The 15738-nt window shown below is 37.7% G+C and overlaps 1 long non-coding RNA gene across 1 annotated transcript in view; it reads right to left on the bottom strand.

The window, feature by feature from the left end:
• Window positions 1-15738, bottom strand: part of LOC126085781 (uncharacterized) — a 128371-nt gene that overhangs the window by 67683 nt on the left and 44950 nt on the right. The window contains exon 3 of the long non-coding RNA XR_007519350.1: window positions 5-168. This is a non-coding gene — a long non-coding RNA (uncharacterized LOC126085781). The remainder of the gene's footprint in view (window positions 1-4; window positions 169-15738) is intronic.

Here is a 15738-nt window from a genome sequence, read left to right as displayed (position 1 = left end):
TCACCTTCCATGTGGTACTGGGTTCAATGTGCAGCCACCACCACTCTGTCACTGGAGGCTTACATGTTGCTATGATGCTGAACAGGTTTCAGTAGTTTGCTTCCAGACTAAGATGAACTAGGAACAAAGCCCTGGAGATCTCCTTCCAAAACTCATCCAGCGAAAACCCTGTGGATCACAAGAGTCAGATCTTCAGGACCGGGCAGTGGTTCATTCCAGTGTGCATGGGAATGCCGTGAGTTGGGGGCAGACTGGAGAGCAGGTAACAGCTCTTCATTATATACTAGAAGATTAGATTACCCGTCTTGCTAGCAGTGGGTGTAAAGTGAGGGTGAAGAAGTTCTAAGAGAGAGCTTCAGGTGGTTCTTCTTTAAATAAGATGCTCACGTCCTTGGTAACAAGGTCTGATTCTAGAGCCACATGTAGAAGAGTTCTGTGTTAGGCTCCGGCAGGTGAAACCAGTCAACATGTCTGAAACTATGTCTTAGTAAGTGGCCCTAGTTCAGTCTTCGGCTCCAAATTGAAGAGTGTCCCTAGTTGACAGAGACTCACAGAATTAAACTCCTGCCTAAAAAACCTTACAAAAATACCAACAAGAAAAAATTTTCCTGCCTAGAAGCTACAGGATTGCTTAAATGTTGAAGTTACACAAATTGTGAGAGTAACTAAGAACTCTTGGCTTGAACGTTCAGACATATTAAAAGGAAAAGAAAATAAAGGGGCGGGGGTAGGGGAGAAAGCCCTGTCAGTAGCTTTGAGCTGCCTCCTCTTTTTTTTAATGGAAAAATTGTAACAAATGGGTTCTTCAGCATATGTTATTAATTTCATTATCCTGGCTTCTTGCCAGCAAAGCATCAAACCCTGGTTTTTGTGATTTCAGTTGCAACTAGTAAAACTCATGTGGGCATTAACAGAAACAGACAAGAGAACTTTTTTTCAAATCAACTCCAAGTGACTATTTTAAGGGCTTTTATTTCATAAAAGTGGTTGGAACATTTTGTTTTTGTTGATGAGAAGAATTATGTATTCCTAAAATATGATATTCCTATCTTATACAAACCTCATTTGAAGGACTTTGAATAAATTCTTGATAATGAGAGGTAGGAATATTTAAGTGACATTTAAAAACATATAAAATGATATATAAGCGTTAATAAAAATTTTATTTTTATTACACTACATAATTTTTTTTAAGTAATAATAAAGTCTACGAAAAAAAAGTTTTTTTCCAGATGAAGAAATCATGATGAACATTCTGAGAACAGAATGGCAAATTTGGCATTAAAATTTTACCGTGAAGTGCTCTTTATCATACCTTGTGAGATAGCATAATCCTGTTACGAAAAATCATCATCCAAGTTACAGAAAACACTCAAGACTTGGCATCGTCTCTCGTCTTTAAGCTGACATTTATTGAGTGCCAATTATAAGTCAGGCACTTTATTAATACCACTTGCTATTTACCCAGCACTCACTATTTGCCAGACAATGTGTTAAGTGTTTTACATATAGTCCTTTTAAAGAAACCTCTACAAAACTTTGATCCGGGTATTTCCATCCCCAATTAACCAGCTGCTGTCGAGTTGACTGCAACTCATGGTGACCCCGTAAGTGTGAGAGCAGAACTGTGCTCCATAGGGTTTTCAGTGGCTGACTTTTGAAAAGTAGATCTCCAGGCCTTTCTTCTCAGGCACCTTTGGGTGAACTTAAACCTTCAACTTTTTGGTTAGCAGGTGTTTATATCACCCAGGGCCTCCCAGCCCCCAATTATAGATGATAAATTAAATTAAGTGTAGATTGAGAATTCATACCCAAAGGGACATATGACTACAGAACCCAGGTTACAAAAGGTCTCAGTTTGGACTGAAGGGTTGCATAGGATAAGGAGTTTTGAGTCCTAAATCTAGAAAAGTCCAGGTAAACCGAGATGAGTTGGTCATCCTATTAAAATCTGCCACTTTCCCTGCTGTGCTTTTCCCTGACCTTGCTCTGCCCTGCCCCACTTTTGCTCTGTTACTTTAAAGCCCATTTTGCCTGAATTTTGTATTCTTTCTTTCTTTCAATCCTGAGTAATAGTCCTCATACTACGTTATGTCTTTTAATTTTTTTAATCTTCGTAACAACACAGGAAGTTTGAAAATTAATATACCTATTTTACAGATGCATTTATTCAACAATATTTACTGAATGTCCTCCATAAACCAAGCTCAGGGGATACAATGGTAAACAAGACAATGTCTTATTCTTCTGGAGCTTACACTGATGTGAAGGGGGACAGATCAGAAACATACGTATTTTACATCAGCTGGTGTTGTGAAGCAGCACAAGGAAAAGCGAAGGAAATTGGGGGCATGTTTTGGTATTGCATATGTTGTAGTCAGAGAAGGTTTCTCTGATGAGGTGAGGTGTGAGCAGGGTTGAGGCAGGTGGGAGCTTGGCATGGAGGCCAGTGGGGCTGGAGCTGAGCGGGTGAGGGCAGCAAGGTTAGATCACATGGAACATTTGAGGTCATCCTAAGGGAAGTGTTGAGGAGGCAGTGTGTATGAATGTGGGTCCCTTTTTTTCCCCTTTTCCCTTGGGAAACATAAAAGCAGAGCGCACAGTTTGGATCAGGTCTCCCTGAAATCTCCTACTTTACATGTTAGCCTCGGTGGCTACAATCAATTTAGGAATTAGGAGTGGGTAAGTAGAAGGAGGAGGCATTGGTGGTTCAGTGGTAGACTTTTCGTCTTCCATGCAGGAGACCCAGATTCTATGGCCAGCCAATTCGCCTCACTTGCAGTCACCACCTGCCTGTGGGTGGAGGCTTGTGAGTTGCTATGATGCTGAACAGGCTTCAGGAGAGTTTGCAGATTAAGGCAGACTAGGAAGAAAGATCTGGTAACCTACTTCTAAAAATCAGCCAAAGAAAACCTTGTGGATCACAACGGTCCGCTCTGCAACCATGGAGATGGCATAGCACTGGGCAGTGCTGCTATAAAAAAAAAATTAGCATAGCACACTTACAAAAATGCTTCGGGGTTGGGGGGAACAGATGGCAAACAAACACAGATGACGTGCATTATTTGCAAGAAAATATGATAGATATCTTTTGGTAGTAAGAAATTTCTCTTGGATTATTTGGGTACTTTGGCCTTAGTTGAGAGAACATAGCAATAATAATGACAAAAAGCATGCATATGTTCTCAATGCCCTTTTTCTTAGCATTGTCATTTAGTCCTCACAAACCCAGTTAGGTAAGCAAGGAGCTTATTAGTAACACCATTTTATACAGGATGAGATTGAGGCTCACAAAAATAAAAAGTGACTTGTCCAAAGTCATATTTGTAGAAGGTGGTAGAACCAGAATCAGAACATGGGCTGTAGTTCAATGATACAGTCTGCGTGCCTTTTAAATGTGGTGACACTATTTGGAAAATGCCCACTAAGTAAAAAGTGTCAAATCCATAAGCACCTGCCTCCTTTGGTAACTTCAGGCATTATTCCACAGCAAAGCCACAGTGCCTCAACCTATTCCACTGCTTCAGGTTGAGTTCTTTGCCCACGCAGGAAACTCTTTTAGTGATTTGAAATGTGAGAGGGTAGGTCAAGGTTCTAAATCTCATTGTGCCAAACACCTACTTCTGATCATCTTCAAATCCCCATTACTGTACCTTTTAAGTCCACTTAGTCTACATGAAAGTAGCCCTCCTATCAGCCTTTCCTCCCACTCCAACTCTTGGAAAAACTCAAACATTAAATACTTCATGCACATTGGTTTCAATTTAGAAAAGTCTATTACTATTTTTCCTCCAGTATCTCCCCTTTATCTGCATGTTCAAAATTCACTTCTTTAAAATTTTGGATTGTGCTTTAGGTGAAAGTTTACAGCTCAAGTTAGTTTCTTGTACAAAAATTTATACACACATTGTCATATGACCCTAGTTGCTCTCCCTGTAATGTGACAGCACACTCCTCCTTTCCATACTGAATTTCCCATGTCCATTCAACCAGCTCCTGTCCCTTTCTGCCTTCTCATCTCGCCTCTGGACAGGAGCTGCCCATTTAGTCTCGTGTAAAAAAAAAAAAAAATTTTTTTTTTTTTTTTAATCTACTTGAACTAAGAAGCACACTCTTCATGAGTATTGTTTTATGTTTTACAGTCCAGTCTAAGCTTTGTCTGAAGAATTGGCTTTGGGAATGGCTTTAGTTCTGGGTTAACAGAGAATCCAGGGCCATGTCTTCTGCAGTTCCTCTAGCCTCAGTCAGACCATTAAGTCTAGTCTTTTTATGTGAATTTGAATTGTACACCACACTTGTCTACTGCTCCATCAGGGATTCTCTGTTGTGTTCCCTGTCAGGGTGGGTCATTGGTGGTAGCCAGGCACCATCTAGCTCCTCTGGTCTCATACTGATGGAGTCTCTGGTTTATGTGGCACATTTTATCTCTTGGGCTAATATTTTCCTTGTGTCTTTGGTGTTCTTCATTCTCCTTTGCTCTGGGTAGCTTGGGAACAATTGATGCATCTTGGAAAAACTCACTTGTTCTTAAAAAAAAAAAAAAAATCTGATTCTAACCTCTCTTCAGATTACTCCCCTATCTCCCAAATTTTTGTACCCAAGTTTCTTTTAAAAAATATTATTCTTTATGTTCCTTTTCCTCATCCTGCCTCCCTTCAATCAATTATCAAATATTGTCATCTTTGCCTATCAAGTAGCCTTACTCCTCTCCACCCTTGGAGACTGCCAGAGTTTAAGCTCTCCTTATCTCTTGCCCTGAACTCAACCCCTCACTAGTGTTGCTATCATCAGTGTCTTCCCAATGTGATCTGTCCTCACATTGCTGTGGAATGATCTTTCCAGCTCAAACTGATCAGGACAGTTTCGGGTCTATAGAACCTCTGTTGACGTCCCATCACCTGCTGTGAAATCCAGATTCCTTAGTTTGGCATCCAAGACTCATCACAAGCTGATCCTAACTTCCTTTTCTAGCTTTATTTCCTGCCTCAATCATTCTTCCTCCTTTCATAGCTCCTTGAAGTACAAATGTGATTTCCTCTGCTTGGTAAATGCTCATTTGTCCTCTAATACCCAGCTCAACCAGCCCAAAAGTCACCTTCTCTCATTCCCCTGAGTGATTCCAAAGTATTTTGATTATCTCCTTTCAACAGCTCTTGCCATATGACAATTTTTTTTTTTTTTTCAATGTCCTTCTCATCTATGCTGGGTTTAGTGCACTGTCTGGAACATAGTAGGGTCTTCATAAACTTTTCATTAAATGCTTGATATGAATAAATAAATGCATGAGTGAAGTGAGTGAATTGGGTAAACTTCATCACATAAATATTAACACGTATGCCTTTTTTAATCTCAAGAGAGAAAAAAGTTCAAATTTACAATAAATAACTTACATAAAAGTATGTATGTGCGTGTGTACACATTTGCCCTAGTAACTATTGCCTAAGTGTATTTCAACTACTGTAGTTTTAACAGCTGTCCTATATGCAAATATTGTAATAAATTTAAGGTTGCAGTTTTATGGCATTGATGTGAAAATGAAAAATTTCAGTGAAACACTAGACTGGGCAGTATCCTATAGCCTAAACATTATAGATCATGATCAAAAGATGTGAAGCCATATAAAGCACTGAACCTTTTTTAAACTCTTCATAAAAATGCACCATTAAGGGAATAATAGCATGTGTTTTTATAATTAAAATATAGAATTGTATCACAAACTGTGGATTTTAGTTAATTTTATATTAAGAGAGAATCAATGAAACTGAATACCTAGTAATATGTGAGTTGTTATTTTCCTCTATTCTTTTGGATTTCCTAATTTGTCTATAAGATGCATGTATTATTTTAATAATGGGAGAGCAAAATTAAAAAACATTGCACTTACAGAGATGTACAGTCTTTAGGCAAAAAAAGAAAGTTAAGCTAATCAATAGCTAAATGCAGTTCATAGCTGCTTATATATTTTATTTTATTATTAATAAAGCTAATCCTTTTATAGTCTGTTGAAAATTAATAGTTTTTCCCTAACTTTAAGAATAACTTGTTGGTTGTAGTTAATGTCTGAAGGAAAAAAATAATAATAATAAAAGAAGAATATTTAAATTACCCATTAATTACACTGTCATAGTAAACCACTATTAAAATTTTGACTTATTTCCTCCATATGTCTTCATCTCTCTCTCTCATTCAGTCATTCCATATATACATTCTTCATCCTTCTTTTACATTAATTTATAAGTCACTTTCTGAAGTTCTGATTATTTCCTTAAGAAAGTTGGCATCGATAAGCAGATGATCCCCCAATTTGTATCTCCAGTCTTGGCCTTTTCACTGAATTCCAAATTCACAAATAAAACCTCCCCTTTAACAAATTCAGGCATCTTAAATTCAACAAGATGGAAGCAACAATGGATTCCTTCTTCCCCCAGTCATTTCTCCTCTAGATTGCTTCAATAGCCTTCTCACTAGTTTTCCTACTTGAAATCCTGCCCCCCTGCAAAGCATACTCCACAAGACAGTATGAATCCCCCCTTAAAATGTCAACCATCACACTTAGATGGAAGTCCAAAGTTCTTAACATGACCTATGCCTACTTATCTCTTCCCACCAGTACTGTGCTGGTAAAAATCAAGAGTAATAAAAGCCCTGGTTTGTAGCATTTGCTGATTTCTGTGGTGTAAATACTGTCACCGTGGCTGATTTCAAGCTACCAGCATGATGTCACTGAACATGGAGTTGGAAAGAGATACCTACAATCAGCTCCTGGATGCCGTTATCAGCAGGTTCCAGCACTCCTCTTGGACCCCAGCACACAGGTTGTCCCTCAGCTTTAACCTCATTCCCACCTTAGAGCCTTTGTATCTGTTCCTCCAGGACTGCATGTGGAAGGTTCCATCTTGCCATTTCAAATATTACCTGAAACATCATCTCTTCAAAGAGAACTTCCCTGACAACACCCTGTTCGCATTCTAACACATTATCCTAACTGGTTTTATTCAATCTACTTATCACTTTCTAAGGTGACTGTTGGCCCAAATGGTTAAGTGCTCCACTACTAGCCTAAAGGTTGTTGGTTTGAACTCACTTAGATGTTCCTTGGAAGACAGGCCTGGTGATCTGCTTCTGAAAGGTCACAGCCTGAAAACCCGATGGAGCAGTTCTACTCTGCACGCGTGGTGTGGCCATGAGTCAGAACCTATTCGACGGCAACCAACAACAATCACTTTCTATATTTCTTTACTATTTTATTTATTTATTTATTTTATGTGCATGGTTACTGTTTGTTCTCCTCTGACCTCACTAAAATTTAAGTCCCATAAGAGCAAGTAGCTGGCCTGCCTTGTTAATTGTTCTATCACTACCTCCTAGAAAATTTTCTGGCACAGAATTGGCACTTAAAACATGTTTATTTAATGAGTAACTGCTAGAAGTGTAATTAGGGGCCAGAGAAGATTTTTTTTTTTTAATTTAAACTCTTGAAATCTTCAAGACTTTATAGAAAGCTAGTATCAATTAAAGTTCTTATTAATTTCAAGAATGACTATCTCAACATTCTGTTATTTATATCATATATTATTATCTTGGAAAAGCTTTGTTAATGCAATCACCTCCTTAACTATCCCATTCGTGCTTACAACCCCATTATTCAAAAGAAAATCATGGGAGTACACAATTTAACATACACACGTGGTCTGTAGAATGTGATATGAAGACCTATGTACTTGTACTCTGAGCAATCAACTGTGAATACTGAGGTTATTTCAGATGGATGTTAGGAGTTCTCCTCCCTCTTCACTATCTCAGTTTTTTTTCCCCACCCCAGCGCTCCAGGGATCAGGGAAGGTTTTGGGGAAGGTCTTGAGGAAGGAGTCACAATTACTGCTAAAAGAGGAGGGGATGAAAGAAAAAAATAGTCCCTCCATGACCAGCCTCAGAATGAAACAGCAACATAGTAACAAAGCTGCTCATGTAGCATAAGAGTTGTGTTCCGTCTCTATTGACCAATTTTTCACTCTTAAACAAGGGTCTCTAGAAATTTATTTAAGCCACTGACATAGCACCATTAAGATTATTATTCTTGATGATTTGCGAGATAGTTAAATTTTAGTTTTATTAAATGATTTCATCAGGTTTGGTACATTGTTTTTGTTTATTTTTATTTTTAACAGTACCTTTGTAGTTTAAAAATGCTTACATGTGTTAGGCCTTTTTTGTAGATTTTCTTTTCTATTTCTTTAATCTGCCCTTTGATTCTTGAGCCTATGTCACTCTGCCTTGTTACTGTGGCTCTGTATTAGGTTTTTACTAACTAGTAGGGCAAGGTTCCCTGTATTGTTCTTTTTTAAAAAAATTTCTTTGACTTCTTGCCTTCTCATTCTTCCAAATGTTTATAAATTGAACAAAATCCAACTCGCATTTCCACCATTATATCTATAGCTTGATTTAAGAAAGCTTTTTAAAAATTACAATAAAGAGGTTAAATGATGAGAATAATTAGGTCAAGACTATAGGGGAAATCACAGGTAAATAAAATTCTGACTTTTGGATCCAGAGTCACAAATGCCAATCATCACCACCCCGAACACACAATTGAATCTTCTAATTGGTACTGCATATATATTCTTCTCAATGAAGAAGAGTTTGTTTTCTTTCAATTCTTAGTTTTATACTCTGTGCATTCAGATCAGTTATGTAAAAATTTGACCTTGCATCTACAACTTACTGTGCATGGAAAATTCATTTTAGTTTTTATTTGAAGGATGAAGGAAGCATCATATATTTTATAATGCAGGAGGGAGATTACCAAAGGAAGAGGAAAAAGATCAAATTAAGCAAATCTCATAACTCTCTTCTTTAAACTGAAGGGTAAACTAAAGCTAAAAGAAATCAGATGCATGAGTCAATTCTCCTGATCCTGAGTACCTAAAGATTGCATGTTCTTCACATAAACTTGCTTCAAGAAGGAAACCACAGAGAATCTATTATGTGAGAGCTCTTATTTCAGGATGTTGCTGCAAGAATTCCTTAGGGTTTTTCCGGTAACCTTGAGCAACCCCTTTAGACATCATTCACCAGTCCAACCCAACTATATATACAGCATGCATTGCAAAGTTAAAGAGTTTTCTTTATCTTGCATTAGATGATAAAACAGTATTTTTTTTTCCAAAAACATTTGAGTGACTCTTCCCCTGCCAAAGTTTATAGTTATTGGTTTTATTTATGAAACTACAACTTTTAGAAATTAAAAGTTTCTTTCAAGTAACTCCAGCTCTGGCTCTTCTGTGGCAATGATTGCATAAATACTTGATTGTTGTTTGATTATTTATAAAGGGTTGGACTGCTGGCTCTGAGTTTCCCATTGCTTTTTTTATTTTTTTTTAGGTAGTGCATAGAAATCAGGAAAAACATGGCCTCTGATGAAAATCTGGGAGTTTTAAATCTCACTATTTTCCAAATATTAATGTATTTATAATCTGTTGCCTTCTTTTTTAGGAAAAAAAAATATTTCCTGGTCACTGACAAATGACTCAATACTTACGAATTGCCCCAGAGATGTGTAAACACTAGAATTCTTCAGAAACCAAATTTTTTTTTTTAACCAATGTTAAAACTCTATTAACTGGATAAAGACAATTCTCTTTTTTAAAAACTTTATTCTTATAATAGTGCAGTCTAAGAAATAATTGTATCCACTGTTGTTTGACCATGTTTTGTAACCACATCATATAACTTCTATGCCTGCTTGTCAAGTACAATACGTTGAGTAGAGAACTATTAAGCTTGAGAAAAGTAGTATATGCTATTGTTAACTTCCTTTCAAATATTAGATTAAATTTTTAGAGCACCATAGAGATAATTTCTATCCACAAGGAATTCTGACTTTATATATATATATATATATTTTTTTTAATTAAGAGCACAATAAACTTCAGAATAAATACTAGTACAATCAGATTACTTCTTGGAGGCAGCATGTTATGTAATTGTCTTCTCATGCTCTAGCTTTGACTGGAAAGTTTCTACAAATTACAGCCCAAAGATAAAACTGCAGGGCCTTGCACGTTAAGTGATTGAAGCATCTGAAAGGGTGACATTTAGAATTCACTAATAACTCCACCTCTTCCTTGGCTTTTAGGCCACCTTTAGAAACAGATGAGCCTTGGTGGTGCAGTGGTTAAAGCACTTGGCTAGTAATGGAAAGGTCAACAGTTGAGCCCACCAGCTGCTGCTCCACAGGAGAAAGATGTGGCAATCTGCTTCCATAAAGATTTACAGCCTTGGAAACCCTATGGGGCAGTTCTACTCTGCCCTGTAGGGTTGCTATGCATCAGAATCAACTCAGTGGCAATGGATTTGGTTTAGTAGGTTTTTTAGAAACAGTAAATTTAATGTAAAACATGTAAACAATAGAAAGTATACAGGGAAAAAAGCACATTCTGAAAAAATGGCTCAAATCGTGTTCAAAGGACTTGTGTTTACACACAAAGAAAGGAAAATCAGACATAAAACCTGAGATAACCAACTGATTTTGTGGATAAATAGCTATGTGGAATCTGTAACAAGGGGAAATAAGGTCACTGTAGCATTTTTAGGTGAGCAAATATATTTTTATAAAACATGGAGAAGTTCCTTATAACCAATAAAAAGTGCATCATGTTTTCATTAAGAATCACTAGATCATGCTCCAAAATGAAAATGGCTCCAATTGCCTATTAGAGCTGTGGTTCTCAACTCTAGCTGATTTATCTGAACAGCTTTTTAAAAATGGGCTTGGTTTCTCCCCTGACCCATTAAATGGTAATCTCTGGAGATGGAGCTCAGTCATTGGTGTTTTATAAAATCTCCCCAGGGTTGAGAAGCACTGGCCTGGAGGATAATATTAAATGGTTGCATCTGGCACTCAAGGCCTTACCTGTTCAAACCTTGGGTCCCATTTTGTTCCTATATGAACTAACATTTCACATGCAAAATGATTCAATAATTTCATTTGCCTTGCATTTTCTAATCTTTATATAAACTTTGCTTATTCGATTCCCTCTGTAGACCTTATCCCTCATAACCACTTTTTAAGGCCCTTACAATAATATATATGTATACATTTATATTTGTACATACATACAGAGAGAAAGAAATAGAACCCACTACGTTTATTCTTACCTTTCTATAGTAGCATTTACATTTCATGCAATGATATAGTTCACAGCAAAAGTGGAGAATGTGGGTAACTTAAAGGCAAGAATAAAACAGAGCTGTGACAATAAAGGAAGAACTCTGGTGGCACAGTGGTTAAGGACTTGGCCGCTAACCAGAAGGTCAGCAGTTTGAACTCACCAGTTGCTCTATGGAAGGAAGAGGTAGTCTGTTTCTGTAGAGATTTACAGCCTTGAAAAACCTATGGGGCAGTTCTACTCTGTCCTATAGGGTCACTATGAGTCAGAATTGACTTAACGGCAATGGGTTTTAGACAATAAAGATGTCCCTGGGTGGTGCAAACAGTTAAGCTGCTTGGCTGCTAACTGAAAAGTTGGAGGTTCAAATCCACCAGAGTTGCCTTAGGAGAAATGCCTGGAGACCTACTTCCAAAAAAATCAGCCATTGAAAACCCTAGGGAGCACTGTTCTATTCCTACACACATGGTGATCACCATAAGTTAGAGTCAACACCACAGCAACTGGACTGGTAAAGTACCAAAAGGAAGGAAATATAAGTCTAGCTTTTTAGAACATTTCTTGAAAAATTTGTTCACTGGTAGCATAGGCATCTTTTCTTGCATTATATTACATATCTTTGAACTCCTCTCCATGATATTGAAGTACGGATTAATTTAATTTTGGGTACATCATCCTTGTTGCTGTTGTTGGGTGCTGCCGAGTCGATTCCAATTTATAGTGGCCCCATGTGACAGATTAGAACTGTCTTTTAGGGTTTTGTTGGCTATAATCTTTATGGAATCAGGTCACCAGTCCTTTCTCCCATGGAGCTGCTGGGGAGGTTCAAACCACCAACCTTTCGGTGAGCAGCCAAGTACTTAAATGTTGTGCCATGAGGACTCCTTAAGTTTAAGGAGTTCAGTGTAGCAAATTTTGTGTCACTGCTTCACAAATAACTAGGAAAAAGAAATTGGTGACTGAAAATTGAAAAAAAAAGAGTGGTAGAAGAAAATGATGATAGAGAAAAATTGTAGCCTTAACAGTCGATGGTGATGAGTAGTGAAGCTATTCCCTGGAGCTTTACTAAGATAGCAGCTGTGAAGAAAGAGCCTTCCCTGACCTCTGAGGTGGGATAGATTATATGCTTTCACACTCTGCATCCGATCTGCCTCCGTAGCACTCTTCAAAATTGTTGTAAAATAAGTAAATATGTAATTAGATCATTCAAGTCTGACCCCATCCCTGGCTAGAGTATGAGCTTCTTGAACTTAAGACTGCATCTGTATCTCCAGTTACTAGGCTAATACCTGACATATGGAATATGCTTATTAAATAGTTATTGAATAAATGAGGGAGGGAAGAGAGAGCCATATGAAAAGTGCTGAGAGTGGTAAAATCTGTGATGAAGGGAGGTGGGACTCAGAGAGACGGGAATTATAGCCCAGAATGCAGGGGTCGACAACTGCCATAACTTAAAAAAGCACTAGTCATAGGGTGGCCATATGTTCCAGTTTGCCTGAGACATTCATATTTGACACCTGTTGTCCTATTGTAATTATTAAAAGTCCTCCCTTTTATTTTCAAAATATGTCTCAGTTTGCATGAAAAATAATATGCAAACTGAGACAAATGTCACCTTAACTAGACATTCAAGTCAGACATCAGATTCAGATAGTAGGATATATATACATATACACACATGTATATACATATGAACTTTACATGTGTTTCATGTTTCATTCAGGGTGAAAGCTTAGTGTGTTTCATGTTTCATTTAGGGTGAAAGTTTATGGTGAGTGTCTTAGTTTTCTAGTGCTGCTGAAACACAAACACCAGAAGTGGGTGGCCTTAAAGAACAGAAATTTATTTTCTCAAAGTTCTAGAGGCTAAAAGCCCAAATCAGTGTCTCAGCTGTGTCAATTTCTTCCTTGTCAGTAGCCCTGGGTGTTCACTGTGTCTAATCTAACTCAGAAGTCATTAGATTTAGAACTCACCCTACTTGCAATTATGTGATTAAACACACCAAAGAAAACCCTATTTCTACACAGATTATATCCACAGGTTAGAATTCCAACACATATTATTGGGGGATCACTATTAAATCCATTAGGGAGAAAGATGTGGCAGTCTGCCTCTGTAGAGACTACAGACTTGGAAACCCCACAGGGCAGTTCTACTCTGTCCTATAGGGTCACCTTGAGTCAGAATTGACTTGAGGGCAACAGGTTTTTTTATTAAATCCATAACAGTGAGTAAAATGTGATAGATACAAATTAATATCAATTAATTATAAACTTTTAATTGTGCTAGATTTCATTGATAATCTATTGGCCAGTGTCTATTACCATTGTTTTATTTCAAGAATATAAACTCACTTATAAGATTTTATTTCCCCAAATCCTGTTTTCCTCAAGACACAGATGAGGCTTTTAGGAGCTTGCCCCTGCTTTTGATGGAACGCACTGCCACATTGTTCTGCTTTTTCAAACAGCTGTGTGTAAACTCTATTCTTGAAAACAAACCACCTAAATTTGCAAAGCCTTTGGAATCCTTTGATCAAAGCATCTTTTCACTTTACATTGCTATTATTAATTTGAGGATGAATTTAAACTGAATTGCACTGCTGACTTTTTTCAACTCATCAAACTTCACTGTCTTGTAGCAACTTTTTTCTATCTACTGTGCAGGATAAACAGATGATCAAATTAATCCCAGAAAATTCCAAGTAATAACTTTTCATTTCAGTGCAGGCCATGACAAGCACAGGTGAGGAGAGTTAAGCAGTTGCAGGCTATTCTGCTGCTCAAAGCAACCAGCCATCTCTCTAGGATATTGCCCTTATTACTGTAGCAGATGCCCCAGCTTGAGCAATAGTTGGAATTTTTCCTTGCCTGGAGGTGCTATAAATTTGTCTTATTCATCTGGGATTCACAATATCTTGTACATAGTAGTTGCTCATTATAAAATATTGAATAATGGACTTACTACTTGGCAATTTTTAGTTCTGTTCAGCAATTTTCACATAATTTAGCAAAAGTTATGTAAGTTGTGACAGACACAGCAAGGGTTTTCAAATATTTGTTGAACTGATAAGATTGTTACGCACCTATTTCCTCCAAAAAGGATTTGAGAGGATTTGATCTGATGTTTTAAGATATAATGGAGGTCATATATTTGAAAATGGTTCTTAGCTGGATAAAATAGATTTTAATAATTATCACTCTTACTATAATAATAATAATTTTTCCAACAATTAAAGTCTCTAACTACCTCCAAGCATTTAAGAATGGATTAAATGTTGTTGTTGTTAGGTGTCGTCGAGTCAGTTCTGACTCATAGCGACCCTATGCACAACAGAACGAAACACTGCCCGGTCCTGCGCCATCCTTACAATCGTTGTTATGCTTGAGCTCATTGTTGCAGCCACTGTGTCAATCCACCTCGTTGAGGGTCTTCCTCTTTTCCGCTGACCCTGTACTCTGAATGATGTCCTTCTCCACGGACTGATCCCTCCTGACAACATGTATAAAGTATGCAAGACGCAGTCTCGCCATCCTTGCTTCTAAGAAGCATTCTGGTTGTACTTCTTCTAAGACAGATTTGTTCGTTCTTTTGGCAGTCCATGGTATATTCAATATTCCTCACCAACACCACAATTCAAAGGCGTCAACTCTTCTTCCGTCTTCCTTATTCATTGTCCAGCTTTCACATGCATATGATGAGATTGAAAATACAATGGCTTGGGTCAGGCACACCTTAGTCTTCAGAGTGACATCTTTGCTCTTCAACACTTTGAAGAGGTCCTTTGCAGCAGATTTGCCCAGGGCAATATGTCTTTTGATTTCTTGACTGCTGCTTCCATGGCTGTTGATTGTGGATCCAGGGAAAATGAAATCCTTGACAACTTCAATCTTTTCTCCACTTATCATGATGTTGCTCACTGGTCCAGTTGTAAGGATTTTTGTTTTCTTTATATTGAGGTGCAATCCATACTGAAGGCTGTGGTCTTTGATCTTCATTAGTAAGTGCTTCAAGTCTTCTTCACTTTCAGCAAGCAAGGTTGTGTCATCTGCATAACGCAGGATGTTAATGAGTCTTCCTCCAATCCTGATGCCCCATTCTTCTTCATATAGTCCAGCTTCTCGGATTATTTGTTCAGCATACAGATGAAATAGGTATGGTGAAAGAATACAACCCTGACCCACACCTTTCCTGACTTTAAACCAATCAGTATCCCCTTGTTCTGTCCGAACTACTGCCTCTTGATCTATGTAAAGGTTCCTCATGAGCACAATTAAGTGTTCTGGAATTCCCACTCTTCGCAGTGTTATCTATAGTTTGTTATGATCCACACAGTCAAATGCCTTTGCATAATCAATAAAACACAGGTAAACATCCTTCTGGTATTCTCTGCTTTCAGCCAGGATCCATCTGACATCAACAATGGTATTCCTGGTTCCACGTCCTCTTCTGAAACCGGCCTGAATTTCTGGCAGTTCCCTGTCGATGTACTGCTATAGCCGTTTTTGAATGATCTTCAGCAGAATTTTGCTTGCGTGTGATATTAATGATATTGTTCTATAATTTC

The sequence above is a fragment of the Elephas maximus genome, chromosome 1 (assembly GCF_024166365.1).
Source record: "Elephas maximus indicus isolate mEleMax1 chromosome 1, mEleMax1 primary haplotype, whole genome shotgun sequence".
In the NCBI taxonomy this organism is placed as follows: domain Eukaryota; kingdom Metazoa; phylum Chordata; class Mammalia; order Proboscidea; family Elephantidae; genus Elephas; species Elephas maximus.
This window is presented reverse-complemented; position numbering and strand designations above follow the sequence as displayed.